Source organism: Chlorocebus sabaeus, chromosome 20, assembly GCF_047675955.1.
Source record: "Chlorocebus sabaeus isolate Y175 chromosome 20, mChlSab1.0.hap1, whole genome shotgun sequence".
Classification (NCBI taxonomy): Eukaryota; Metazoa; Chordata; class Mammalia; order Primates; family Cercopithecidae; genus Chlorocebus; species Chlorocebus sabaeus.
This window is the reverse complement of record NC_132923.1, coordinates 76133101-76153470: the sequence shown is the minus strand read 5'-3', so window position 1 is coordinate 76153470 and position 20370 is coordinate 76133101. Positions and strand designations below refer to the sequence as shown.

The following is a 20370-nucleotide window of genomic DNA, read 5'->3' as shown; positions in this document are numbered from 1 at the left end:
GATTCGTCAGGAACAAGTGCACACAAACTCATAAATAATCTCATTTATTTGAGATTATTTCAAGTGTGGAAAAGCACAATTATGCCACTGAGTAGATTTCCTCCATCCATTTATTAAGCAGACTACTGAGCCCTTAGTCAGGATATCGGTTTCATCCTCTTGAAGACCAGCCATACCCAACTGGAGTACAGATTGAAAATGTGAATATATGCCATCCTCACAGCCCCTTCTAAGGAAATCACTCCAAGTAGATTCATGTGTGTGACATATCTGTGACATCCACAGTTCCACTCTGTTGCCCACCCCAAACTGCTTCAGATCAGGGATCAGAGCATGTGCTCATGGCCTCTAAGCTAAGGTGGCACAAAACTGCCCAATTGTTTTATGTTTATAACATCAGTAATCTTAATAGCAATTGTAGTAGTAATATAGTAATAATTTGATGTCAAACTTATGCAATCAGATTCCCACTCTTAGGATGACAGCTAGATTGCTTTTTTTTTTTTTTAGAATAAAATTCAGAGACTTTCAACTGTTTACAAAAATGGAAACTTTGTCTATAGTAAGGCCTCCTACATTGTTCTGGATGGGTAGGACTTAAAAAAAAAAAAAAGATCTACACACAAAGTAATAGGAATTTTGCAGTCGTGATCTAATAAAACATGTCTGCAAATACAACCTGAACGTAAATACAGCGAATGAGGATTTCCCATGGGTAGAGAGGCTGGCAGTTTTTCAGACGTCTAGTAACCCAGTTTACATTTTAGGCTGGTTCCTGTTCTCTGCTATAATCCCTGTAGTCATCCCTAAATTTTTAGTAAAAGTCTAATACATAGCTGCCATCCATCAGTGATGCTTTGAATGAAGAAAACTCCTGTCAATAAATGGGACAGAGTAGGGAGAGGCAGGGGCAATGTCCCAAGAGGCCTAAGTGTGAACTGGTTGATCAAGAAGCCAAAATTTATAACAAGAAACTATAGGAGATCATAGTCACCTATGCCATGAATCCCCTTAAGTCTTCACGAGGGCACTGGACTGACCACTCTAGCCAGGATAGGAACTCCAAGCCACTTTATCTGGTAATTGAATTAAAAAGTGGCCTATAGAAGGCCAGTGCAGGTCAGGCCATTGAGGTCAACTTCACAGGCACCCTGTGAAGTCCGATCTTGCTAAAAGCAAAACTGCATATTTTCAGACAGTCGTGAAGAGGAGATACTGATGACTTGGTTTAGTAATAACACTTAAGCTCCCCCAGCAACCAAACAAACAGTCAGAAATATAATGCTGCCTCTACTCTCCTTCTCATCTTCTTGTTCCCAAATGTGTATGTTGTCGGATGGGTGCAGGTTGTTGTTTCACTTTTTTTTTTCCTGGAAGAAAATGAAAAATTGCTTCTTGAAATGCAGTCAGAAAGCTTTTCTGTAATTACCAAGAAACCAGTCAATTTTATAGACAATCCAACTGATAACATATGGTCCAACACTGTTTGTTTGGTGTTTTTTTGTGTTTTTGTTTGATTTTTTTACTTATTTTCGTTTTTGTCTTTTGAGTGTTTTTTGCTGGTTTTTGTTTTTTTTTTTTGTTTGTTTCTTTGTTTGTTTTATTTTTTCTCTCTGATCCCAGCACAGTTTGGAGTGATATCTTAATTTATTATTATGAAAGGGACAGCAACTTGTTTTTAATGGCTACAGAATGGTGACTTGCAACCCTGGCCCAGCTGCTGTCACTGCCGTGCTGCGAGCAGACTTGTAGCATCTTGTCTCAGGGACACATCAGTGCTCCTGCCTGCTGCCTCCCTCCCTCCCAGTGGACAGGCCACCACCTGCTGCTGGCACAGCGCCGGCCCTTCAGGGAACAAATGTTCTCTTGCTGCTGGGCTATAGGACAGGACAGACGCTGGATTTCAAGAGAACCAGGGAAAGGCACCCTCGGGCCGGCAGCCCCTACTCTTCCACCCATCTGCCTTCCTGCCAAGCAGAGATCTCGCTCATGGGGGCTGTAGGAGAGTGGGCATTTTGACCAGACTGTGGTCAAGATTGGTCTGTCTCCTTTTCTCCACCAGTCTTGCTCAAGGCTATAGTGGGCATTTATTTATTCAGGCCATAAGAATTTATTGAGCCTCTGTTATGTGCCAGGCAATTTGCTAAGTGCTAGGAGTATAGACTTGAATACCTCATCCTCTGCCCTTGAGAAAGTCACTGTTTCATGGGGTAGACAAGACACACCAACCAATAAATTATGATACAACACTCAGAGTGTAATAACAGAGTGAAAAACAAAATGCACAGAGAACGAGCATCCAAGTATCACCCAGGCATGAAACATGTGGGCTTTGGAGACTGCTAGTTAGCCTCTGTGAAAATCTCATCTTTGCCTCTTGCCACGTGTTTGACCTTGGACAATTTACTTAAGGTCTGTAAGTCCCACTGACTCATCAGTAAAGGCTTACGTGAGATAATGCAATGAAGCACTTTAACACAGCACATAGGAAAGACTCAATATATGTTGGCCACTACTAACAAGTGCAATTTGTATTCAAATGCCTCCCCCAGAGATGCAGAGTCTCAGCCACTGCACCCAGGCAAGGGTTCTAGAAGCCTAGAAAGGATGAAGAAATAAGGTCAGTTAGTGGGCATCAGAGCTTAGAGCCAAAGAAGGCAGCAAACATCTGTGTCCAGGGACAAAGCTGGAGTACAAGACCAAGCTAAAAAAAAAAAAAAAAAATCTACCTGGACTGTCAGAAAGGGAGGGCCAATTAGAGAAGAAGAAAATAAATCCAGGGTGATGACAGAAATTGACGATATTGGGCAAAATTAATTCCAAAAAGAGAATACAAGCAGAGGTGAAAACTTAGAGCAACAGGGACTTGAGAGGATAAAAATTTCTTCTCAGAGGAGGTGGTGTTTGATCTGAATCATATAAGATGACTAGAAGCGTGCCAGGGAGGAAGTTTAGGAAAGGGAAATTTTTGAAGTGGGAACAGCATGAGCAAAGGCACAGTGATGGTCCGGGGAAGAGCTAGAGTGTCTTAGTGGCTGGAGTGTGTAAAGAGGAAGGAGGAGAGGCTGGAACATGGCAGGAGCCAAGACACAGCAGACTCTCTGTGCCAGGCTAGGAGATCTAGTCTTATCCTGTAGGCCAGTGTGGCATATCAGAGTCACCTGTCAAGCTCTTACAAGGCACCAATGCTCAGGCTACACTGCCCAAGAGTCTGAGTTTAACTTGTCTGGTGTAAAGCCAGCCACAGGTAGTTTTTACATCTCCCCGAGTGATTCTAATGTGCAGTCAAGGTTGCAAGCCACTGCTGTAGGCAATCAGACATCAATGAAGATTCTACTTATATGCCCAGAATGCTGTGAAGCTAAGAAAAGATATTCATTTAATTTCAGCAGACGTTATTAAGACCCACTCATTGCCAGGCCCTGTACTAAGCCTTGTAAATATGGAGATGAGAAGACAGGGTCCACTGCTCTCTGTTTAGCTCTTTAGAGTTTATGAATCACGTTCACCTTCACTGCCTAATCCTCCCTGGGAAGGGAAAAGGGATGTGGTTGCAGTCCTTCAGGGGAAGCAGTACACATAATCAACTCAGTCATCGTGAGGCCTACCCTGAGGTCTGGCGCTGGGTTGCAGTGGAAAAAATGAATTGAGCAATCTTTTATAGAAAAAAATCAATAGCATCAGAACAGGCAGCCACACCAGCAGCTGGGGCTGGCAGGAGGGGAGAGGCAAAGGGGGAGGGAAAAGGGGGCTATCAGAGGAAACAAGGACACTTCAATGTAAAGAAGAAATAGAGGAGTCATGGAAGGAGGAACGAAAAAGGGTCAAGTGGAGTGGGTTAGGGGACTGAGGTGGTAGTTTCTGAGAGAATTTGGAGAAAACCACTAGATCCCTTGTGTCTTAATCCCCCTCCACTGCTCAGAGCCCTGAATGTGGAGATAGGTGTGCAAGACGGTATGAGAAAGAAATTAACACCTAGCAAGTTCCTGTCACTGTGCTAGGTGTGTCACATACATTAATGTAATGTAATCCTCACTAATAAATAAGTTTACAAATGAGAAAAACAGACATCCTAAAGGCCACTAGGTTACCCAGCTTGTGTGTGATGGAGTTATTTATCCTTTTTTTAGGCTTAGAGAGAAACATATCAGTGAGTAGCGTTGTCAAAGAGGCACTCCAAAAATAGTCATTTTTCCAACCTCAGACCACGTGTAATACTAGTACAAGGCTCAGGGTGCGATGGACCTTCACAGAGCATCTGCTGTGGATATGAGTGAACCCTGAACTGGGACCTAGCTCCAGACAAGAACCTTCACCCTTCATCAAAACACAATCATTCAGGTTATTTGAGGCAGATGAAAGAGATGGAAAAATTCCACCATGCAACCACAGAGAACATTTTTTTAGGAATCCTTAGGCACAACATCCTCTGAGGGAAGCCCCATGGAGGGACTATGGCCTCCCCCACTGGAGTTGGGGAGGCCTGCACAGTGGGGAATGAGCTCACAACCACACACTGGGGTGAGAAACAGACCTTGTGAGAAAGCATTGCTGGGGAGCAGCAGGGACAATCGCTGCTCACTCTGCACCATTAAACTGCAGGACTGGGTCTCTTGTGATTGCTTTAGACATACACCCAACTCAGACAAGGTCAAGCAAAGGGGGAATTTATTGGAAGAGTACTGTGTTATCTCACGTAGGTAGGAGTGTTTGCTGTGGTTTGAATGTTGTCCCCCGTTCCCTTCAAATTCGTAGTTGAAATCATAACCTCCAAGGGGATACTATTAGGGGGATGAGGCTTTGGGGAGATGATTTGAGCATGAGGGCCCTTATGAATGGAGTGAGTACCCTTAATAAAAGGCCTTGCCCCTTTCACCATGTGAAGACAGAGTAAAATGTTGCCATCTATGAACCAAGAAGAGGGCCCTCATCAGATGCTAAATCTGCCAGTACCTTGATCTTGGACTTCTCAGCTTCTAGAACTGTAAGGAATAAATTTCTGTGGTCTGTGAGCCTCCCAGTCTAAGATATTTTGTGAGTTGACTCAACAGATTAAGATAGTGTTGAACCACCAAACTTCAGGAAAGAATGGTTGTAGGTGGGCCTCAGAGCAATTGATATCTGGGTCATGAGTCCTAAAGACGAGTCCTATCACTTTTCTACACTTCTCTGATGGTTTCCTTGGCCACCACCGCAGACTACCTTCTGCTGCAAGGTGGGATACATGGCCACCAACAACTCCCAAGCTTCATATTGCACAGATTTGACCTCAAGAGGATGAAGTTTATTTCTTCCATTACAGCTTGAAAAATCCCAGAGAATGCATCTATGAAGGATTCTGTTTGGTTTAGCTTGGGATGGTGACTACCTTGCACCAATCATTGGCGCCTAGAGGAGCAAGGCTATGTTTAACAACATGGCAACTCCAACTGTATCTATATGAATGGAGGAAGGAAGGAATGTTCACAACATGTATTAATCCCATGCAAAAACAATGTACAAGACAAAGAGATGAATAAGACATGGTCCTAGTCCTCAAGGTGCTCACAATAGCAATGTGGTAAATCTTTATGCCGCTTTCCTTACTGGACAAACAGTAGAGTATATTTCCCAGCCCACATGTGGTTAGGAATGGTCATGTGACTGATGTGCGACCAATGGCATATGTGAATCATTTCCAGACCTGTTCCATTTTAATGTGCTTCTCCTCCACGTGCTTCTCCCTTTCCAGCTGAATAGAATGGAGACAACTCCCAGGTAACATAGAAGAGTTATGTGTTTAAGGTTGCAGAACCACAGATGGAAGGAGCCTGACTCTGAATCACTGCACAGAAGAGACTCCCTAACCACACGCATGCACACTAGGCTCTTATACTAGCAAGAAGAAGAATTTTACAGTGTTAAGCATTAAGATTTAGAGGCTTATGTCTTACAGCTGCTAGGTCTGCCTTCATTAATTTAGTTAGTAAACATTGCATTAACTGGAATTAACTACTTTGAGTTCCAGCTCTATGACAAACTTGCTGAATGACTTGGAGAAAATTACTTTACTTCTCTGAGTCTTCCCATTAATTATACCCACATTGCAGAATTTTTCACTAATGAATACAGATAATGCACATGAATAAACGTGAATGATAAATTATAATACTTCTCAGTTTCAGCGTAGAATATTAGAAACTTATCTCTGCCTTCCCACTTCTCAAGTATGTCAAGATATAATTTTAGTGGCTTAGAAAGCTTTCAAGTATCTCATTGAAAGTCTCCTATTTAATAAATGAAGCAATGTAGGTTATAAAAGTGTAATTTTTCCCATAGAACTCAATAAAGTTATTTTCACTTTGATTTTTTTTAATAAATGGCACTTAAACATTTTTTATATCCTGCATCAGCATTAGAAGAAAAATAGCTTGCTCGCCACTGATATTATCAAACTTCGTTAACACCTTGAAGAAATCAAGGCTGAATTAGGGGAAATTTTACAACTTTGCCCTTAGTAATTGGCAGATAGCCTTGAACCTGCAATTTCTGACTCCAAGTTAGCATGCCTCCCCATTCTCTGTAGTTCTTCACAGCCAGGGTACTCATAACTGCCACAGCCACTACATAGGTTCACATGAAGCTATGGGTATGGGCTCAGTCTCCATTGATCCTTCTCTCTACCTTCACCAGAGGGTTTTGAGTAGAGATTCATGTATCCTGTTATATCAATAATTTCACACTGTGTTCCTCTGAACTCCCTAGCAGCCATTTGTGTTTCAGTTGTTTTGCTTGTTTGATTGACTGATTTGGGTTTTTGTTTTTTGTTTTGTTTTTGTTTGTTTTTGAGATGGGGGTCTCACTGTGTCACCCAGGCTGGAGTGCAGTGGTGTGATCTCGGCTCACAACCTCCTCCACCCAGGCTCAAGTCATCCTCCCACCTCAGCCTCCCAAGTAGGTGAAACCACAGGCACGTGCCACCACGCCCAGGTAATTTTTTTGTATTTTTGGTTGAAACAGGGTTTCACCATGTTGTCCAGGCTGGTCTTGAACTCCTGAGCTCAGATGATCTACCCATCTTGGCCTCTCAAAATGTTGGGATTACAGGCATGAACCAACACACCCAGCCTGTGTTTGAGTTTTGAGGGGAGTATCTTCCCCACTAGTTTAACTAGAGCAGCAATGACTTTATCTACTTTACATATTGAACTCCTGGATAAGATTTCCTTTGAACAGAAAGTTTCCTAATTAAAAAGATTTTTTTTGAAAGCCAATGAACCAGAAGACTGAACTTTGAGGTCACAATGTGATGTCAAAGGAGATAAGAAATTCATTTTAATTCCAAGTCTGAAACTAACTCATACGACTTTAAGCAAGTATTTCTCTTTAAAGCTTCAGTTTCCTTTCTGTAAAAGGGAAAGTTAAGCAACAAGAGAGCTTATATCCACAGGACAAGACAGCTTAGGGCATTGGAGGTAGAGGCAGGGGAGGTGGGAGGCGACCAAATATGAGAGGAAGAGTAAAACCCCAGAGAAAGAGGTTTTAACTTTATTGAAAGTACTCATTGAGCTACAGCTATGTGCCAAGTATTCTACAAAGCATTTGAGAATATAATATGGAACCAAACAGATAGGATGTATACGGTACCAGATCTGACAGCGCGGGGTGTCAATCACAAGAACCAGAGGCTGTCGGTCAGAAAGAGGATAGCACCAGGAGAAGAACAAAAGGTTCTTTGTTTGAAGTTTCTTTTTCCCAAAAAAAAAATTCAATCATGGTCTTCTTTACAGAATGCTAACTCCCTCTCCCACCCTTTCAGCCAAGTCTTCTGAATCAGTGGTAGAGGAAGAATCAAGTCATTCCCTTAATTATCCATTACTTATTCATTTGTCATTTGTATAGCATAGATTTAGTGAACTCCTCTTACATCCAGCATTTGTCATTTATATAGCATATATTTAGTGGACTCCTCCTACATCCAGGCACTGAGGATCGGAGATGGGTTAAATTTGATACCAGCCCTCAGGATGCTCATGATCTATTGGGGAGACTTGTAAAACACTTGCAATGCAAGGAGGGACACAGGAGTGAGGGTGGAGGAATCATCAATGGTCCTTCTCCATCCTTAGGGGATGTCAGATTCCTTTTCCTCTCCCCTACCTCTCTGCACCTCACCTATGCCTTTTGGATGCACTCCCTTTTGCTGAATCAACAAGATTAGGCACAGACATCTGCAGTGAGGAAATAATGAGGGCACCAGAAGGTCACTGCAAATAGAAGGCAGTTATGTTGCTTCATGATTTAAAGTACTGAATGGTACATTTATTTCCATTAACTGCAATGAGATGGTGTTCACGTGGGTGATAACAGTAGGATTTTCACGACATCATTTTAGCCTATCTGGTTACACAACCTTCTAAGTTTCCTGAGTATCGAATATTCCTGAAACATTGAATAATAAAGGATATTCTGTACTTTATCTTCCTTTACTGTCCTCCACCTGATCTTTTTTTTAGTTATAGACAAAGTTGTCCCTATTTTTTATTCTTTCAGTTAAGAAATATTTACTGGGTCCTAGTGCATTCCAGCCACTGTGTATTTTACACATATAAATGAAAAAATAAATGGTCCCTGATCTCAAAGACCTACAGCCTTATGAGAAAAACAACAAAGATGATTAAGTTCAACGTGATTAGTGCTATATTAGAAGCAAGACTACTGACAATGAGAATTCTAAGAGAGGACCACACCACCAGACGGGAGGTTCTACAAAAGCTTGCTAGGAAACAAAGCCTATCTGAGTCAGGAGTAAAGATTCATGGCTAGTTAAGTAAATGGAGGTTGGAAAGGTGTCCAGACAGAGGGGAGTTTCGGCAGTTTTTCCTCCTGAAGATACTGCCCCAGTGAACTGTCCAAATTAGATGTGCTAATAATGTTCAGGAATTCAGCATGCCACATGGACTCGTGAGTCAGAGAGATTTTACTCTCTTTTTTTGGTCTGTCTCTTCACCTACTCAGGCATGATTGTAAAGTTGAAATGAGAAAATAAAGTGGGTGATGTGCTCCCTACAGTCTCTGGCACAGTCTGTTCTCATAAATGATGTTGGGGCTAAAGGGAGGATGCAAAAGGGTAGGTAAATTGTGTGGATCGGACAGGAGAGCCTTGGGCATATCTTTGTAGGACTTACCTTATCTAATACAATGAAGTGTCTATCTCCCATTTGTTCTCCCAGATCCATGCCCAACCCCTCATCACCAGCTCTATGCCCTTAGAGCCCGACCTGTTTGTACTTTATCAAAGGGCTTCCTCCCTGACTTCCAGATGAGTCAAGTAATGGAGGGCACTGTAGGAGACCAGAGAGAAGGAAAGTGAGGTCAACCTTGCTCCTTTGCAGTCATCTCAGGCTGTTGTATCCTTTGCATAAGGGCACATCTCCTGCCAGATGGTCTTCTCCATAACATGTTCTGTGTCTAGATTCTGTTAACTGTTCCCTCCCATTGTGTCTCACACACAAGGTTAAAAATAGGGAGCTGCTGTTGGCCCAAGGGCATTGCACTATCCTTGGGGTTTCCATATAACATCCCTATACCTTTATAAATAAATCCTTCAATTTTTCTTTAATTGCCCAGTTTGAGTCTGCTTTCCTTCTGGAATGTTAACAGACATATTCTGTAAGCCCTGCAAAGAGATTCCAAATAAATCTATGGACACTGGAATTAATAAAGGGGTGAATGAATGTGTTTCCTCTAGGCTAGCATTTACATTGTTAGGAGCATACTGAGAAGCTAAACCAGCTGAGGAGGAGGCTCTCCTTCCTATGTCCTCTTCCCATTAAGCTGAGCAAATTGAGAACAGTGCCCACATTTTTTTATCTTTCAATCTGTACCCTCAACATCTAGCTCAAAAACTGGGATACAGAATATATGTTCAACATGTGTGTGTTGACTGGGTTTCCACTCATTGAGCTACAGCTATGTGCCAAGCATTGTACAAAGCATTTGAGAATATAACACGGAACCAAACAGAGAGGATGTGTATAGTATAGTGACGGGTGTCAATCACAAAAAGAACAAGAGGCTGTTGGAAAGAAAAGGGAGAGCACCAGGAGAAAAACAAAAAGTTCATTGTTTGAAGTTTTTATTTTTTCCTCAAAACTCAATCATGATCTTCTTTACAGAATCCTAATTCCCTCTCCCACCCTTTCAGCCAAGACTTCTGAATTGGTGGTAGGGGAAGAATCAAGTCATTCCCTTACTTATTTATTTACTCATTCATTTGTCATTTATATAGCATATACTTACTGAACTCCTCCTACACCCAGCATCCTGTACCAGGCCCTGAAGATAGAAGATGAGTTACATTTGATAACAGACCTCAGGATGCTCATGGTCTATCAGGAAGACTTGTAAACCACTTGCAATGCAAAGAGGGGCACAGGAGTGAGCCTGGAGAAATCACCAGTGGTCCTTCTCCATTCCTCAGCAAATGTCAGATTGAACGGGTTTCCAATCCAGTATACTGGGAAAGATGAGGGAGATATAAATTTAATGGCACATCTGTATTTGCTGCTCTCTCTAACACCGTAATTGTTACTTTTTATAAAATATTCCAAAAAACATTTACTTGGTCATTCCAATCTTGATTAAAATAACATACCTCTGGCAGTCCACTGGAAGAAATTCTTCTTCACCTTGTGGGATCAGGACCCAAAACTACCAATACTGGAGATGGGACAGAAACTCTGTTATTAAATCAAGGGCCTCAGTGCCAGATGGAAGCTTGGAGGCCTCATGCATGGCTCAGCTTTGCAAGCTGCTGGCTGCTCTTCTGGACACTGTCAAGGGCAGGAGATACCTCTTCCTTGGGCTGCAGAGCCCTCTATGGTTGTTCAGCCCTTACTGATAGGATGGGCTCCCTCGAGCTAACTCAAAATCTGCCTCCCTGTAACTTTTCTCTCTGAAAAGCAAACATTCTCCTCGCTGATACTGCAGCACCCCAAGATAACTACTTTGAACAAACTTCCTGACTTTAAATATTGATAGAGTAAGCCATGGCCTAAGAGGTGTGATTTAGAGAGGACCAGGAGGATTGTGTGTCTGAGAGGAACTTCTCTGTGCCTCAATCCCACCTCCCACCACCTGTGAAGACTTCAGTTTTAATCACAGCTAGGGGTGCAGACTTGCACTTAGGGAGGCCCCTTAGAAACAGACATAGCTCATTGTAAATTTCTCTAAGGGAAGAACTGTGTCTTTCATGTGTTTTATTTTATGACCAGACATTGGGAGTAAAGAGCTGAGAGACTACAGGAGTGTCAGATGAGGCAGAATCTCACAGAAGGACGAGGTTCTCCCATGGCCACCATGAAAAAAGAAAGTATCTGGAAATAAGGAATGGCATGTGCAGAAGCCCAGAGGAAGGGAAAGACTCCAGCTTATTCAGGTGCCACAGTTGTAGATGAGATTATGAAGGACCTGCAGGAAGAGGTAAGCCATGGGTTGAAGTGGAAGCAGAGCCAACTCTGCCACTGCCTCAGAACTGTGACCTTGGGCGAGTCACTTTACCACTCTCTGAAATGAGAAAGATAGGGGGAGCTACCTTGTTTCCAAAGGGCTTCCTGTTCCATAAATCAACCATTCTAAAAATGCCTCACATTTCTGTAGCTCTTCACAGCTCATAAAGTACATTACCTCATTTCATTCTGCAGCACTGAAGGCAAAACTTGGCGGAATTCAGAGTTGACCTTACTCTTTTCTGATGACTTTTCAACACAAATGCAAAACTCAGGGCATCCCCATGTTTTTGCCTCTGAACCACACCCTCAAGTAACCTAGCATCCCCTTTGCTCAGTACACACAGACACACAACACACACAGACACACACGCATACACACACACACACACAGAGAGTTTCTTAAGGACAAAATAATTTGTTTTTGAAAGAGTTCTTATATTTAAATTTCAAAAAGCATCCTACTACCCCTACCCCAACATTAATTAAAATGTTAAAACAGTCAAGGTCACTTCTAGTGCCTGGAGGGTAGGCAAGTCAAACTCCTGCCCTGGAAGTCCTGAGTGGTTTGGAAATTCAATAACATGCCTTACCACAGAGTCTAAATCCTGGGTATTAAGAAAGGGATTTCTAATAGGGATAGATGAGGAGAATGGGATCAGGGAGCACTTAGCTTCCTCAATCTAGAGTTTAAAATTGTATAATTAATCCAAATAGGACTTAATAAGTAAGACTATATAGCCATGGGAGATGCTGGAAAGTTACTATTTGTGTAGATCTGATGCTGCCCAACAGAGTGATATAGAACAAGTTAACTAACTTCTCTGGGTCTGTTTCCTTATCTATAAAATTAGGGATTGGATTAAATGACCAATAAAATACCTTTCCATTTATTATTTCTTCATTTACTCAATGCACATTAACTAATCATCTACCTTGTGTCAGACATTGTGAAAGGCACTGATATAGAACAAAAAAAAAAATGTTAATTAAAATTAACTGTGTGTGGGGGGGGGTGTGCACATGCGCATGTATGTGTGCATGAGCACACATGAGAGAGGGACCACTCCATGCCCTCAGAACTCACATTTTGGTTGGCAAGATAGATGGTGCAAAGAAATAAATGCAGCAAAAAAATCCTTTTGTGCAACGATAATCACCGATACAAAGAAAGCACAAGGAGAAGAAGGTTTCCTGGTGAAAGAATCAGGGAATCTTTAGAGACAGAGTGATTGATGCTTAAGCTGGATCTGAAGGTGAATAAGGCAGAGGGAAGCACTGCATCAACAGGAAGGAGAGCAAATGAAGATAGGCTTAGGGAAAAAGAATGAATTTGTAATGCTTAGAACCCAGAGTGATGAGAAAGGGGAGAGGCAGCAAGAGATGCAAGCAGGAGCCAGACCATGCAAAGCCAAGTCAGCCCGGCTAACATGATGAAGAATCACTCAATGTTGTAAACAAGGGAGTCACATAATCAGCTCTACATTCAGTAAATGTCACTCTGGTTGCCATAGGGAGTATAGACTGGAGCACGGAAAAATAGGGGACAGGACCTCACTGAGGAAATGAATATCACCACATTATACTAGGGGAGATAGAATCTGAACTAAGGCAGCATCCTTAATTGCCTGGAGATGAAGAGGAAGAGGAATGTGTAAATTTAGTAGCTTTTCAGGGACTGCTATGTGTGATTTATTTATTCAGCAATCATTTACATGGTTTTTACCATGTGCCAGGCACTGTTCTAAGCACTTAGAAATATTAACTCATTTAATCACCACACTACACCTATGAAGTTGGAACTTCTATAATCCCCATATGATGAGATATGTTGAGATAAATGACACACAGGGAGGTTAAGTGCCATAGCCAGTGAACAAGTAGTCTCCACCTCGAGTCTGCTATTAACCACTAACACTATGCAGCCAACAGTGAGTCCCAAATTTCTTGCAGAATTGCCTATTGTTTAGATGGGCATGTCATTTACTTCTTGAAAGGGAGAAGAACAGATGTCAAGGAAAGAGTCAAGTTTCTCTGGGAGCTATAAATCAAGGCACCTGTGACATCATGGTGGAAAAGCCCAGGAGGGATTGGTCAATTGAGTACGGAGCAGAGGAAATAGTTTTGGGCTGGAGATCTAGATTTGGAAGTCACCAGTGTACAGATAGCAACTGTCACCAAGGTGGCGCCTAGACTGCCCACTGATGTCACTGTAGCCCTTGTGAAATGGCAGAATGGTATTCTTCTTGTTGCACCCCTGGTTCTGATTGCATGTCAGAAGCTGCTTCTAGAGTACATGTGTCATTGTGTTAGTTGTGAACCAACTCTTGTCAAAGAATATGGCTATTTTCATTCAGTCACCGTGTTTGAAGTATTCTATAAATACTTCGAAATACACAAAAATAATAAGCGATTGAACTGCTGACAGCAAATAAGATTTTGATAAAGAAACTATAAAAAGGAACTAAGGCAGATAAAACCTCTACCGAGCCTTGATTTCATAAAGTCCTGTTTAGTAATCCTACTTTTTAATATTTTAGAACCTAAAGGTAATAATTGGTACAAAACATTGGAACTATAATTTGGTCATGCTGGTTCTGTATTTACATTTCTTTCATTAAAAATGTAGTCAAAATGAATAATTGAAGAAAGAGAGGAGTTTAAAAACCTTTGCAACTATGGGTTAAAGATTGGAAACTGGTCTACTGAATAATGACTACATCCATTTTAAAACTGTGGTGTTTTGTTTTATTTTTGGAGCTCAAAAACACCTGACAGGATTTCATGGAAAGTGAAGATAAGGCTCACTGGCTGCAGGCAAGCCACCTCATTCACATGCAGCTCAGTTACTCTTTGGTCAAAACAGATAAACTTGTTAAGTTTTTATTATGTGCTAGGCACTGGGCTGTATGCGTTCTATCCATTGACTCATTAAAATCTCACAACTACCGGGCAAGGGCAAAATTATTGCCTTCATTTTAAGAATGAGGAAGCCATAGTTCAGAGAGGAGAATTCACCTGTCTAAAGTCATTCAGTGAATAAATGACAAAACTGAGAACCCCACCACTGTACCAAGTCCACATTCAGTTTGGGCAGTAATCAAAGTATCTGGAATTCCAGAGCCCAGACGTTTCCTCAATGCCAATACCATTTCCCTTGCTCTCTGGAAGGCCTGCCAAGTATTCTTCCACTGCTCAATTTTATCCATTCTTCTTGACAACGTCTCAGGTCTCACCTCCCCACCAACTCCAGCCCAGACTGGCGTCATTTTTTGCCCTTCCCTGGCTTGGCTGCACCACCCACACTGGCCTTTGGGGCTGTGGACTTCCTATGGGTAAGTGCTTCCTTCTTTGCAACATGGTAAGCCTTTTTCAATCTACTCTTACAAACCCCTTGAAATATAGGTCTCAGTCAAGTTATTTAATAAATATTGCCAAATTAACTGAAAAGTGATTGCTGAGACTCTCTGATGGAGCCCACCATGCACAGCACCCCTCTTGTTGTCCTGAGTCCTGAACAAATTGGGAAATAAGCAAAAGAGAAGCAGATGAAGGTCAAAAAATCAACTTTCGTGCCTGTACTGATAGATTGGAGGAGGACACCAGCATGAGAACCAACATGCAAACACCAAAATCAAGAACCCAGCAATTTAGGCTCAGTTATAGCTGGGGTGGGGGTGAAGGGCCTAGTCAAATAGCGTACACAGCATGACTTAGCAGAGTAGAAATTAGCTGCAGTAGAGTGGTCCTGCTCCTTCCCAAGACAGAAAAATAAAATAAAATAAAACAGATCATTCCCAGTTATTCTTGTCTCATTTTTTCATCAAGTCTTGCCACCTCTCCTGGGACACAGCAATTCCATATGAAAGGAGACTAAGAATGTGCATAGGGTAAGGTAAAGGGGAAAGGTGGGCCCTTGCAGAACAACAGGGTTGGGTAGTTCACTAATATTCATTCTATTCTATGTTTATTGAGTGTATATGAATGAAGAATAACAGTATCCTCTACAAAACTTCCGAGAGTACCTGAAAAATACTAAAGGTTCAAAATCGTAATTGTAATTGTAACAAAAATATATTGAGCACTTACTATACACTAGGAATTACACCTAGTTTTGATTCCTTATAATTACTATAGTTGACACTATTATTACTCCCATTATACAGATGAGAATAACCAAAATTAAATAATATTTCCAAGGTCTCACGTCAACTAAATGGCACAGTCAAAACTCAAATTCCATTTTTCTAACTCTATAAGCTCTTAGTGATGACAGCACATAAGTAGCCATTCCCATTTTTGCCTACAAGATAAATAATTCCAAGTCTTATAGCATTTACTTATAATGCTCATGTATATAGCACATTGACTCTTGTAAAATATGGTTCCCAGAAGCTGATAACCTTTTATTCTTAACTTCTGCTAAAGTGATGATCAATGTCAACAGCAAACATACATGCATGTAGAATAGTGGCTCTCATTATATCATGGTAAGTAGTATGTACTTGGAGTCCAAAAGCCCAGGCTTGAAAGGCAGTTCAGACATTTGCTGGCCATGACAGGCTATTTTGAAGAAATTACTTAACATCTCATATATATTTTTAATGGAATAATAAAACTTAGCCCATGATACTGTCATGAGGACTAAATTGAATGGTCTATTTAAAGTGTATAGCACAAATTCTGAAACATAGTAAATATATTAGAAAGTATTACTAAGAGGAAGGCAAAGGGCAAGAGAGAATGAAAGAGAAGAGGAAGTGCCATTCAGTCTCTACCTTGGCAGTGTTTTCACTGGCTGAGAATTGAGTGAAGAAAAGGAGGAAGAAGGAGGAAGGAAGTAGAAGCTACAGCAAGAAGGCATGTATGTAAGGTGTTTATGCAAGCACTGATGGCATTGCAATAGCAGGAACCACTGTATCTCCAGTGATTAGAGGAGTATGTACTCAGAGCAGAACTCCAGAATTGCATGTGAGACATACGATGAGACAAATATTGCCGCAAAGTCATCCTAGACCTGTGCCATTTATCAAAGAATTTACTTGACTCTCCATCTGACCTAAATTATGGCACCTTTTTTCCACCCTGAAGAAGGTGATGTCACAGAAGAACTCAATTCCCTCCTCCATCACCACTGCCTAATGTCAACAACCCCGTTCATGGGGATCTACCAGTGACTGCTACGGGCAGAATACTCAATATCTTCTGCCTTCAGTTTCCTCAACTATAAAATACAGGGCTTCCCATAGCAGCTCCTCAAGGAATGTGGCAGGAATATAACAACCGTCCCGTGTAAGCCATGTTCAGCAGATTCAAGGACCTCCCTTATATATGCAGTCCCTCATTCTGCACACTTCACACTCATTCTTCTTCTTTCCTGTAAAGTAGGAGTAAGCTTCTGTGTAAAGTGACAAGCTCTTATTGTTTTACTGTGGTTAATTTGATCTAATTCTTTCTACTTTATTATAATTTGTTCAGTTGTAGTTGAGTTTAGGTTAATAATGCACAATATTTTTTTCTCTATTTACAAACAATATAGGAGTTTAAATATATGTTTTTCTAATTTGATGTAGGAATTGTATTAATATCTGACTTTGCAGTGTTTTATGGCTATGTCATTTTGGGTTTTTTTAATTTAAATTTTTATTTTTAATTTTTGTGGGTATATAGTAGGTGTATATATTTATGGAATACATGAGATGTTTTGATACAGGCATGCAATGTGTAATAATCACATTATGGAGAATGGGGTATCCACCTCCTCAAGCATTTATCCTTTGTGTTACAAACAATCCAATTACACTCTCTTAGTTATTTTCAAATGTACAACTAAGTTATTAACTATAGTCTCCTTGTTGTGGTATCAAATAGTAGGTCTTATCCAGTCTTTTTAACGATTTATTTTTGTACCCATTAAACATCACCACCTACCACCACCTCACTTTCCAATACCCTTTCCCTGCCTCTGGTAACCATTCTTCTACTCTCTATGTCCATGAGTTCCATTGTTTTGATTTTTAGGCCCCACAAATAAGTAAGAACATGTAATGTTAGTCTTTCTGTGCTGGGCTTATTTCACTTAACATAATTATCTCCAATTCCATCCATGTGCTTGCAGGATCTCATTCTTTTTTATGGCTGAAGAGTACTCTGTTGTATATATATGTACCACATTTTCTTTAGCCATTCGTCCATTGATGGGCATTTGGTTGCTTCCAAGTCTTAGCCATTGTGAACAGTGCTGCAACAAATATGGGAGTGCAGTTATCTCTTTGATATGGTTTGGCTGTGTTCCCACCCAAATCCCATCTTGAATTTCAGTTCCCATAATCCCCAGGTACCATGGGACGGATCTGGAGGGAGGTAATTGAAACATGGGGGTGGGTGTTTCCCATGCTGTTCTCATGATAGTGAATATGTCCCACAAGATCTGATAGTTTTATAAAGGAGAGTTCTACTACACAAGCTCTCCTGCCTGCTGCCATGTAAGAGGTGATTTGGCTCCTTATCTACCTTCAGCCATAATTGCAAGGCCTCCCAGACATGTGGAACTGTAAGTCAATTAAACCTCTTTCCTTTATATATCACACAGTTTCAGGTATGTCTTTATTAGCAGCCTGAGGACAGACTAATACAGTAAATTGGTACTGGATAGTGGGGCATTGCTGTAAAGATACCTGAAAATGTGGACTACTTTGGAGCTGGGTAACAGTCAGAGGTTGGAACAGTTTGGAGGGCTCAAAAGACAGGAAGATGTGGGAAAGTTTGTAACTTCCCAGAGACTCGTTGAATGGCTTTGACTAAAATGTTGATAGTGATATGAACAATGAAGTCCAGGCTGAGGTGGTCTCAGATGGAGATGAGGAACTTGTTGGGAATTGGAGTAAAGGTCACTCTTGCTATGCAAAGAGATTGGCATCATTGTGCCCCTGCTAAAGGTCTGTGGAACTTTGAACTTGAGAGATATGATTTAGGGTATCTGGCTGAAGAAATATCTAACCTGCGAAGTGTTCAAGAGGAAGCAGAGCACAAAATTTGGAAATTTGCAGCCTGATGATGCAATAGAAATGAAAACCCCATTTTCTGAGGAGAAATTCAAGCTTGCTGCAGAAATGTGCATAAGTAATGAGGAGCCAAATTCACCATGACAATGGGGAAAATGTCTCCAGGGAATGTCGGAGACCTTCATGGAAGCCCCTGCCATCACAGGTCAGGAGAACTAGAAGGGAAAAATAGTTTCCTGGGCTGGGGTCCAGGCCCCCCTGCTGTTTGTAGCCTAAGGACTTGGTGCCCTGCATCCCAGCCACTCTAGCCATGGCTAAAAGGGGCCGAGCTCAGGCTGTGGCTTCACAGAGTGCAAGTCCCAAGCCTTGGCAGCTTCCACATGGTGTTGTGCCTGCAGGTGCACAGAAGTCAAGAATTAAGTTTTGGAAACCTCCACCTAGATTTCAGAGGATGTATGGAAATGCCTGGACATTCAGGCAGAGGTGTGCTGCAGAGGAAGAGCCCTCATGGAGAATCTCTGCTAGGGCAGTGTGGAAGGGAAATGTGGGATAGCCCCTGCACAGAGTCCCCAGTGGGGCACTGCCTGGTGGAGCTGTGAGAAGAGGGCCACCATCCTCCAGATTCCAGAATGGTAGATCCACCAACAGGTTGCACCATGCACCTGGAGAAGCCACAGACACTCAACACCAGCCCATGAAGGAAACTGGGAGGCGGGCTGTGCCCTGCAAAGCCACAAGGGCAGAACTGCTTAGGACCATGGGAACCCACCTCTTACATCAGTGTGACCTGGATGTGAGACATGGAGTCAAAGAAGATTATTTTGGAACTTTAAGATTTGACTGTCCCGTTGGATTTCAAATTTGCATGGGGCCTTGAGCCCCTTCCTTTTAGCCAATTTACCTCATTTGGGACTGGTGAATTTATCCAATGCCCATGCTCCCAATATATCTAGGAAGTAACTAACTTGTTTTTTATTTTACAGGCTCATAGGTGGAAGGGACTTGCCTTGTCTCAGATGAGACTTTGGACTGTGGACCCTTGAGTTAATGCTGAAATGAGTTAAGACTTTGGGGAACTATTGGGAAGGCATGTTTGGGTTTGAAATGTGAGGATGTGAGATTTGGAAGGGGTCAGGGACAGAGTGATATGCTTTGGCTGTGACGCTACCCAAATCTCTTCTTGAACTGTAGTTCCCATGATTCCTATGTGTCATGAGAGGTACCCAGTGGGAGGTAATTAAATCATGGGGCAGGTCTTTCCCATGATGTTCTTGTGATAGTGAATATGTTTCACAAGCTCTGATGGTTTTATGAAGGGAAGTTCTCCTACACAAGCTCTCTTGCCTGCCACCATGTAAGACATGACTTTGCTCCTCATTTGTCTTCCGTCATGATTATGAGGCCTCCCCAGCCATGTAGAACTGTGAGTCAATTAAATTTCTTTCCTTTCTAAGTTACCCAATCTCAGGTATGTCTTTATTAGCAGCATGAGAACAGACTAATTCACTCTTCAATATCCTGATGTCCTTTTTAAGGGGGGGGTATATACCCAGCAGTGGGATTGTTGGATCATACAGCTCCGGCTGTATCATTTTCATTGCCTTTTGTTCATTTGGCCCTCTCAGCAATACCATGATAAAGAACAGCCAAAATGATCATTGTCTTTCAGATGAACAAACACTTTATAGAGATTGGGGTTCTTGCCTTAACTGTCTCATTAATTGCAAACCTGGGACAAAAGCTAGCTCCCCTATCACTGAAGCCCAGGTCTTATCTCTTACCCCTTATTGCCACAAATGAGAAAGAAAGTGATAAATATGGCAGTAGCCCCCAGAAAATGTCCGTATAAGGAGCCATTCTCTGGTACCATAAAATTA

At 41.7% G+C, this 20370-nt stretch overlaps 1 long non-coding RNA gene across 3 annotated transcripts in view; it reads right to left on the bottom strand.

The window, feature by feature from the left end:
- Window positions 1-464: 464 nt before the first annotated feature.
- Window positions 465-20370, bottom strand: part of LOC119625077 (uncharacterized) — a 195862-nt gene continuing 175956 nt past the window's right edge. For 2 of the 3 annotated variants that reach the window (XR_012089644.1, XR_012089646.1), the window contains exon 8: window positions 465-1370. This is a non-coding gene — a long non-coding RNA (uncharacterized lncRNA). Of the gene's footprint in view, window positions 1371-16704; window positions 17731-20370 lie in introns of those variants that run through there. The other variant, XR_012089645.1, reaches the window with a different exon arrangement.